Raw genomic sequence first — 8,160 nt, forward strand, 5'->3', positions numbered from 1 at the left:
CATTAATTCCAGGATCAATGAAAGAGGAAGTCACTCCAAGCCCTTCCTTGGAGTGATACTTGTCCTTTGATGTTTTTTAATTATGTTTTATGTTCTTGTTTCTCTTGCTCTCTTACGTAGAGTACTAGGAAGTAGGGAAGAGCTATAGCCAGCGCACGTAAAGTTTTTTGATCTCCAAATAGTATTAGTTTTTTATGAATGCTTTTTGTCTTTTCTCTTGTCAATATGGTTGAATGATAAAGCTTAGTTTCTTGGTGTGGAAGGTTTTTTGAATATTCAAGGCCGATTGTTGGCAAAACTTTCTATATTCTTTGACTATGTAAATTTTGTTACACACACACACACATATATATATTAATTACTAATTAAATTGTAAAATATGTTTCATTTAAATTTTAAAAATGAAAATATAGTAAAGAAATAAAAGAAAACAAATAGATTTAATGACAATGATGAGAGTATGTACACATTATACATAAATAAATGGAAAGAATAAAAATAAAGTTTGTATTGCTAGAGGTCTCTTGTTCGAAAGAGAACTATCATCTATCCTGATTAAAAGTAGCATTTGTGTAGGTTTTAACCCCGTACAGAAAATTACCTGCATAGGAATTCTAAAACACAGAAAATAAACAATGGCAGAGCATAACACATGAAACACATATACACAAATATTTTCCCCTGGATCCCAAAACTGGAAGTACCAGCTTGATTTTTCATTATGTTACATTCAATGTTACAATACATATTTATACATGCCAAAGCATCCAATACCATGGACTGAAAACCATCCCGTCCAAAACCATGAACCGAAAACCATCGCGTCCAAAAAACATGTGCAAAAATCATGCACAAATCCATAGGTGGGTCTGCCCAACCTAACATAGGGTCCAAAACCAAAATTTTCCGAGGCGTTGCCCCGGAGCTCATAAAGTGGCGTTACGGGTACACCTCAAATCCCCTGTGCCCCCCCCCTCTAACCCTCGGTTAACTACATGGGTTAGTCGTGGAAAGAATATAACACAACCCAACATTCTCCCACTTGTGGTTTTATTCCACGGGGGGCCACAAGAGAGCTTAGTCATTTATCAAGCCCTGAAACGCCCATTGTCTCTCTACACCAAGAGAATTTCTCAGAGCTCACAGATTTTGTTAATGCATCTGCAGTATTTTTTCAAAGTGTCCACCTTTACCAGCAACACCTCTTTGTCTTCTATCATGTCCCTCACAAAATGATATTGATCAATGTACTTTGTATTTGAATGATACGTGGGGTCCTTTGCCATGAAAATTGCACTTTGGCTGTCACAGTCTATCCTTATAGCTCCCTGTACTAACCCCATACTTGAACACAATCTCTGCAACCAAACTGCTTCTTTGCTTGCATGAGTGGCTGCCATGTATTCTCCTTCTGTAGTTGATAGTGCCACTACAGATTGTTTCTTACTCATCCAACTGACTGAACCTCCAAATAGGTTAAACACATACCCACTTCTAGATCTTCTCTGGTCCAGATCTCCAACCTAGTCTGCATCAACAAAGCGATGAATATCCAACATTCTGTCCAATCTTGGTCTTCCTTGGTAGCACAAACCATAATCAATAGTGCCACGCAAATACCTGAAAACCCACTTTACTGATGTCTAGTGATCCTTCCCTAATTTTGACATAAACCTGTTCAATACTCCAACTGCATGTGAAATGTCTGGTCTAGTACAGACCATTTCATACATCAGGCTACCTACTGCACTTGCATATGGAACACGGGACATGTCCTCTTCCTCTTCTTGTGTCTTGGGACATTGTTTAGCAGACAACCTCACACCTACAGGAATAGGAACCTTCACTGGTTTACTATCCCGCATATTAAACCTCTGCAGTATTGTCTCGACATACTTCCTCTGGTTTAACCAGAGCTTCCTCTTTGCTCGATCTCTTAATTTCCATGCCCAAAATATAATTTCCAGCACCAAGATCTTTCATTTCGAATTTGGAGGACAATTGGGTATTCAAATCCTGGATAATTTCTTTGCCATTTCCAACTAATAACATATCATCCACATACAAGACCAAATAAATAACACGGTCACCAATTAATTTAAAATACACAGTGATCTGCTTTGCTTCTGGGGAATCCAAGTTCTCGTATAAATGTATCAAATTTTTGATACCACATCCTTGGTGACTGTTTTAACCCATACAAAGACTTTTTTAACTTGCATACCAATTCTTTTTTTACTCTTCACTGCAAAGCCTTCAGGTTGCTTCATATAGATCTCCTTTTCCAGATCCTCGTAAAGAAATTTTGTCTTCACATCCATCTATTCTACCTCAAAATCAAAAGCAGCAGCAACAGATAAAAGTAATCTAATAGAAGTTACCTTGGCAACAGGAGAAAAAATATCACTAAAATCAATTCCCGGAACCTGGGAATAACCTTTTGCTACCAACCGAGCTTTATATTTCTCTACTTTTTCTTCTGCATTTGTCTTGTTTTTGAACACCCATTTGCTACCAATGGGTTTCCTTCCAACCGACAACTCCAATAGATCCCAAGCCTCATTTTTGTGCAAAGATGTTATTTCATCAACCATGGCCTCTTTCTAGAGTTTTCCATTCTTTGAATCCACTGCTTCCTTCACAGTTCCTGGATCATCATCAGTAACAGACACAACAAAATTGGAACAGAAAGCAGATGTACTATACCATTCTGGATGCCTTCTTTCTCGAACTAATCTTTTCACAGCCGGAGTTTGTGGCTCTTCAACCTATGATTCCTCCTCTACTGTAGAGTTTTATTCTTCCTCTTTTAGCTCAAATTCTATCTTCTCAGGTTCCTTTGGTTGGACTTCATCTTTAATAACATCTTTTACCTCTCTCAACACCACATCTCGGTTGTACAAAACTTTCCTTGTTACTTGGTTCCAAAACTTATAACCTTTTAAACAATCTTTATACCCAATAAAGATGCACTTTTCAGATTTACTATCCAACTTGGTTTGTTCCTCCTTTGGAACATGTACATATGCGTAACATCCAAATATCCTTAGATGTGAAAAAGAGGGTTTCTTACCAGTCCATACCTCTTATGGAGTCTTATCCTCCAACACTGATGAAGGTGACCTGTTGACCAGGTAACATGCAATATTTACCGCGTTTGTCCAGAATTCCTGTCCTAATCCGCCACCATTGAGAATGCTTCTTGCGCTTTCCATCAACGTCTTGTTCATTCTTTCTGCAATTCCATTTTGTTGATGTGTATATGGAGTAGTCTTCTGTCGTACTATACCACACTTCTTACAGAATTCTTCAAATTCTTTGCTGCAAAACTCTCCACCATTATCTGTCCCCAGTGCTTTTATCTTCTTCTCTGTCTGATTTTCCACAAGAGCCTTAAATTTTTTAAACCTGTCAAAGACTCTAGATTTCTTTTTAAGGAAATGTATTCATGTATTTCTTGAGAAGTCATCTATAAATGATACGTAGTAGACAGACTTACCCAGTGATGGAACTTTCATAGGTCCAAACACATCACTATGCACAAACTCTAATATATGTTTCGCCCTCTTACCACCAGAGGGGAAACTCACCCGATTCTGCTTCCCATATACACAATTTTCACAAAAATCGAAATCGAAAGAGCTATTACTCATATTTTCTATCATTCCTTTACCATGAAGTATTCGAAGGCCATCCTCTCCAATATATCTAGCCCTTTGATGCCACAACATAGTCTTCTCTCCAGAGACCACTATATTTTATACTCCACTTTCAGGAACCACAGAACTGTTGCACCCATCAATAACAGTGCTACCTTGCAGCTTGTACATAGTTCCAATCCGAACTCCCCGCATCAATACCAGTGCTCCTCGAACCATTTTGTAGGTATCCTTTTGGAACACTTTTTTACACATGCATCATCCAGCTTGCTTACGAAATCATATTTCTGGCCAATGTAGGAATATGCAGAACACCCGAAAGTGTTCTAACCATTCCACTTTGCAACATCAACTTTACGTTTTCGCGACCAATGATTCTAGCCTTCCTATCATCCCCTAAGAAGACATCACCACCATCTTATTTCTCATACTCGCAGAACCACTCTCTATGGGGAGTGAAGAGAAAGGATGCACCTGAGTCAATCAAATATACCTGATGATCTACATGTATACTTGAAGAAGTCAAGTACACATCTCCACCTTCATCTGAGGTGGTTTTCGCCTCTGCAGAAAGAGAATTATCAGATCCCTTTCCTTTATCAGGAGCTTTAGATTTACAGTCCCTTTTGTAGTGCCCTTTCTTTCCGCATTTCAAGCACACCACCTTTACAAGTTTTCCTGGAGATTTAGATCTCCCACTCGTTGACTTATTTTTGTTTCTGTTCTGGGACCGTCTTCGTACAGACAAGGCAACACCATTTTGGCTTTCCATATTTTTTCATCTCATCTCCTCTATTAGCAAGGATGAGACTATTTCATCAAACTGCAAGGCATTTGCATTGTTACCTATTGGAATAACTAGACTATCCCATGAATCTAGTAGAGAACACAACAAACTAATGCACTTATCTTCATATGAAATTTTAATATCAACAGACGCTAACTGACTTACCACAGTATTAAATGCGTTCAAATGCTCTGTCACCGAGTCTCCATCTTTCATTCTCAGGTTATACAACTTTTTCCGCAGGAACAATTTATTCACTAGAGACTTAAATTGGTACAAAGTCTCTATCTTGTCCCACAAAGCTTTCACCATAGCTTCCCCTGATACATTCAGCGATACTGAATCTGAGACACACAATCGTATTGTGCTCTTTGCCTTCCGATCCAACTTCTTCCATTCTTCATCGGACACTCCCATTGGTTTAGTACCCAGATCTACCATGATCCACTGATCTTTATCCACCAACAGATCCTCCATATTGATTTTCCACAACTTAAACCTCTGACCATTAAATTTCTCGATCTCTATCTTTTCACTACTTGCCATCTTCTTTCACCACTAGAATCGATTTCGCAGATCCCCCACTGAACAGGGTCTACCATAGGCCCGAGCAAAACCCCTCGGCAACAAAGGCGTCCCCTTAAAGCCAAAACTTCTCTGATACCAAATGTAGGTTTTAACCCCGTACAGAAAATTACTTGCATACCAATTCTAAAACAGAGAAAATAAACAATGCGAGAGCATAACACATAAAACACATATACATAGATATTTTCCCCTAGATCCCAAAACCGGGACTATCAGCTTGATTTTCCATCATGTTCTTTTCAATGTTACAAGACATATTTATAAATGCGGAAGCATCCAATACCATGGACTGAAAACCAGCGCGTCCAAAACCATGGACCGAAAACCATTGCGTCCAAAAAACATGTGCGAAAATCATGCACAAAACCATAGGTGGGTCCGCCCAACCTAACATAGGGTCCAGAACCAAAATTTTTTGGGGTGCTGCCCCGGACCCCATAAAGTGGGGTTACAGGTACACCTCACACCCCTTGTGACCTCTCCCCCTCTAACCCTCAGTTAACTACATGGGCTAGTCATGGAAAGAATATAACACAACCTAACAATTTGCACTAAGACGCGCAAAGTAACGCCGAGAGGATATGTGGATCGTGAGTTTAGCCATGTTTGAGCCAAAAGACAACTTATTAGGTATCAGAGGTTTTTATATCAGAGGTTTTGACATGACATGCATCCCAAATATACGATATTAGGCAGAGTGAAATCGCCGGGAATGGGCCGCGAGTGTTAATGTGCCAGGATGGACAACAAGAAACTAACAAAGGATTTGTGTGCTAAACGGAAGAAGTTGGGGTGTTTTCTTTCTCCTGCGCAACGGACACATGGCAAAGACTGGATCCAATAAGAGACATGTGGCAACAACGTGCCAACACGATTGATACATGGCAGCTGGATTCAACAATTTGAAGGCTCACAGTAGCCCAAAGGAGTAACACGTGGCATTACTCATAAGGTTACAAATGGTAGATATGTGGCAATGATGGTGTCACATATGGGAGATCAGAGGTCAGAGTTTTAGGTGTATTATGCATAGAAGCGAAGCCTATGATTGATAACCTTCGATTGAAGGGTTATGATAGGGGGCTAAACTGTGGTCATGTGAAGAGCTACATGACCAAGGGCCAAACACAAAAGGTGATCGACGATCGTCAAATTGACATGTTGTCCACGAATATTACACCTTTGAATGGATTCCTGATAGAGAGGGCTCTGATTTGGGGGCTAGCATAATAGTCACAAAGTGGTGAAAGGAGGTAAGGGCTATTGGCATATCGCAATCGCAGATTGGCGGATGTAAGTGAAGGTTTCATTCGAAAAGTTGTGATGAAGGGCAGATGCGATATTATATTAAAGATGTTTTGATAAAATAAACCAGGTTTGGAGATAGACGAGATCACAAGTTTTTCCAAGACAACCATCTTATTCTTTTGATTAAAATCCCCAGTAAAGCTGACGTGTACAGTAGGACATATCGCAATGAGAGATTAGCGGATCTAAGTGAAGGTTTCATTCGAAAAGTTGCGATGAAGGGCAGATGCACGATTCTATATTAAAGATGTTCTCATAAAAGTAATCGGCTCCCGAGACAGAGGAAATCGCAAGTTTGGGTAGGACAATGATGTGATTTCTCCGATAAAAATGCCTGTTAAAGCTGACGTGTGTCGAAGGGCACGTCGATGCACATTCTGTAAATTAAGGGCGAAATGCAGTGAATTTATGGTTTTTGATCTTGTAAATGCTTTCATTAATAATAAGGATCCTCAAATCTTTCGCTCATAAAAAATATTGGATTCATGCATAATTGGTCATTTTCTCTAAGTGCAAGTGGTGGTCATTCTTGTGTTTTTTCCTTGTAGGCTAGTCCCAATAAGAAGAATTCATGAGAAATGTCTTGACCGGCTAAACCCAAAAGGAAAATTCTCGTTTAACAATAACTAGTTGTTCATGCTCCTGAGGTCACAGAAATCCCTAGGCTATTTTCCAACATGACATGCACCCTTAGTACTGGGGTCTCTAGCTAGGAGGCCATTTATAATCTTTTTGAAGATGAAGAGCCAAAAGTCACAAAAATAATAGTTACAGGAGAGGATAAGGTTCTTGTTTTAGAAGTTGCATACAGTGATGTGGCAAATTTATTTCTCCATAGAATTAGCGCTCGCTCAAGCATCTTGCCTTATATGGATATGATCAGGTGGATCATTGATCATATGAACATCGCAGATAGGAAATTCATAACTTAGAGACAGACGATCATCGACTCTTTCAATGTAAAAGACTTGTTTGCAATGTACCACCTTCCAGTAGCTCAGAAGAAATATGATAAACAATTCATTGAGAATTTCATGCAGGAAAATGAACACCAATCTCAGGCCATTCGAGGATGGAGAAGAGACGCTAGCAAGCATAAGCGGGAGGATGAGGGTATGTACGTTATAGCCTCTATTAATGCACCCTATTGTTTTGCTACTGTAATGATGTGTAGATTGTTTGGCTATGGGAATACCGAGAAGTTTTCAGACTAATGGGGACCCTTGATTGAAACTTCCTCTGAGGGTTATGTAATGGACTCGGGAACTATTCTATCCAACAACCTAAGCAATGTAATCCTAGAATATAGGAAAAAGCGAAAGTTTACTGAAATTGTTTTTGCCCCATTCTACATGAGTGCTTACATTATGGATTGTATTTGTTTCACTTCAGATTTTCCATCCATGGGATGGAAATGGACTACTGAAGACCCTTTTCCATGTTAGTCAAAATACCGACTCCATTTTTACAAGATTAGACATGGCGTCGTCCTTCCTATTTACTAGCTTTTTTTTAATGAGAAGTGCCCTAGAATCTCCTCTAAAGCCAATATTGACTTGTTATCAGTTGGAATATGGTTTGGGGAGGAATCATTTACCTATGTTCGAGTTTTTGATAGCCTTGCAAAGGCTCATGTGTTGCCCTTGTATGTCCCCGATAATCTCCTAGCCCGAGAAATAGTCTACTAGACTATGGGAGATGGCTTGTCTAAGGTCATGAAAGAAAGAAAAAGGACAATGTGTCCTGTTTTTCTATGTCGATGTGGATTCTATTATTTACAGAATTTCAAACATGCTACTAAGGTGATGGAGTAGATCC

The sequence above is a fragment of the Pinus tabuliformis genome, chromosome 1_1 (genome assembly GCF_031772625.1).
Source record: "Pinus tabuliformis cultivar Carrire ecotype Pingquan chromosome 1_1, CPIR1, whole genome shotgun sequence".
In the NCBI taxonomy this organism is placed as follows: Eukaryota; Viridiplantae; Streptophyta; class Pinopsida; order Pinales; family Pinaceae; genus Pinus; species Pinus tabuliformis.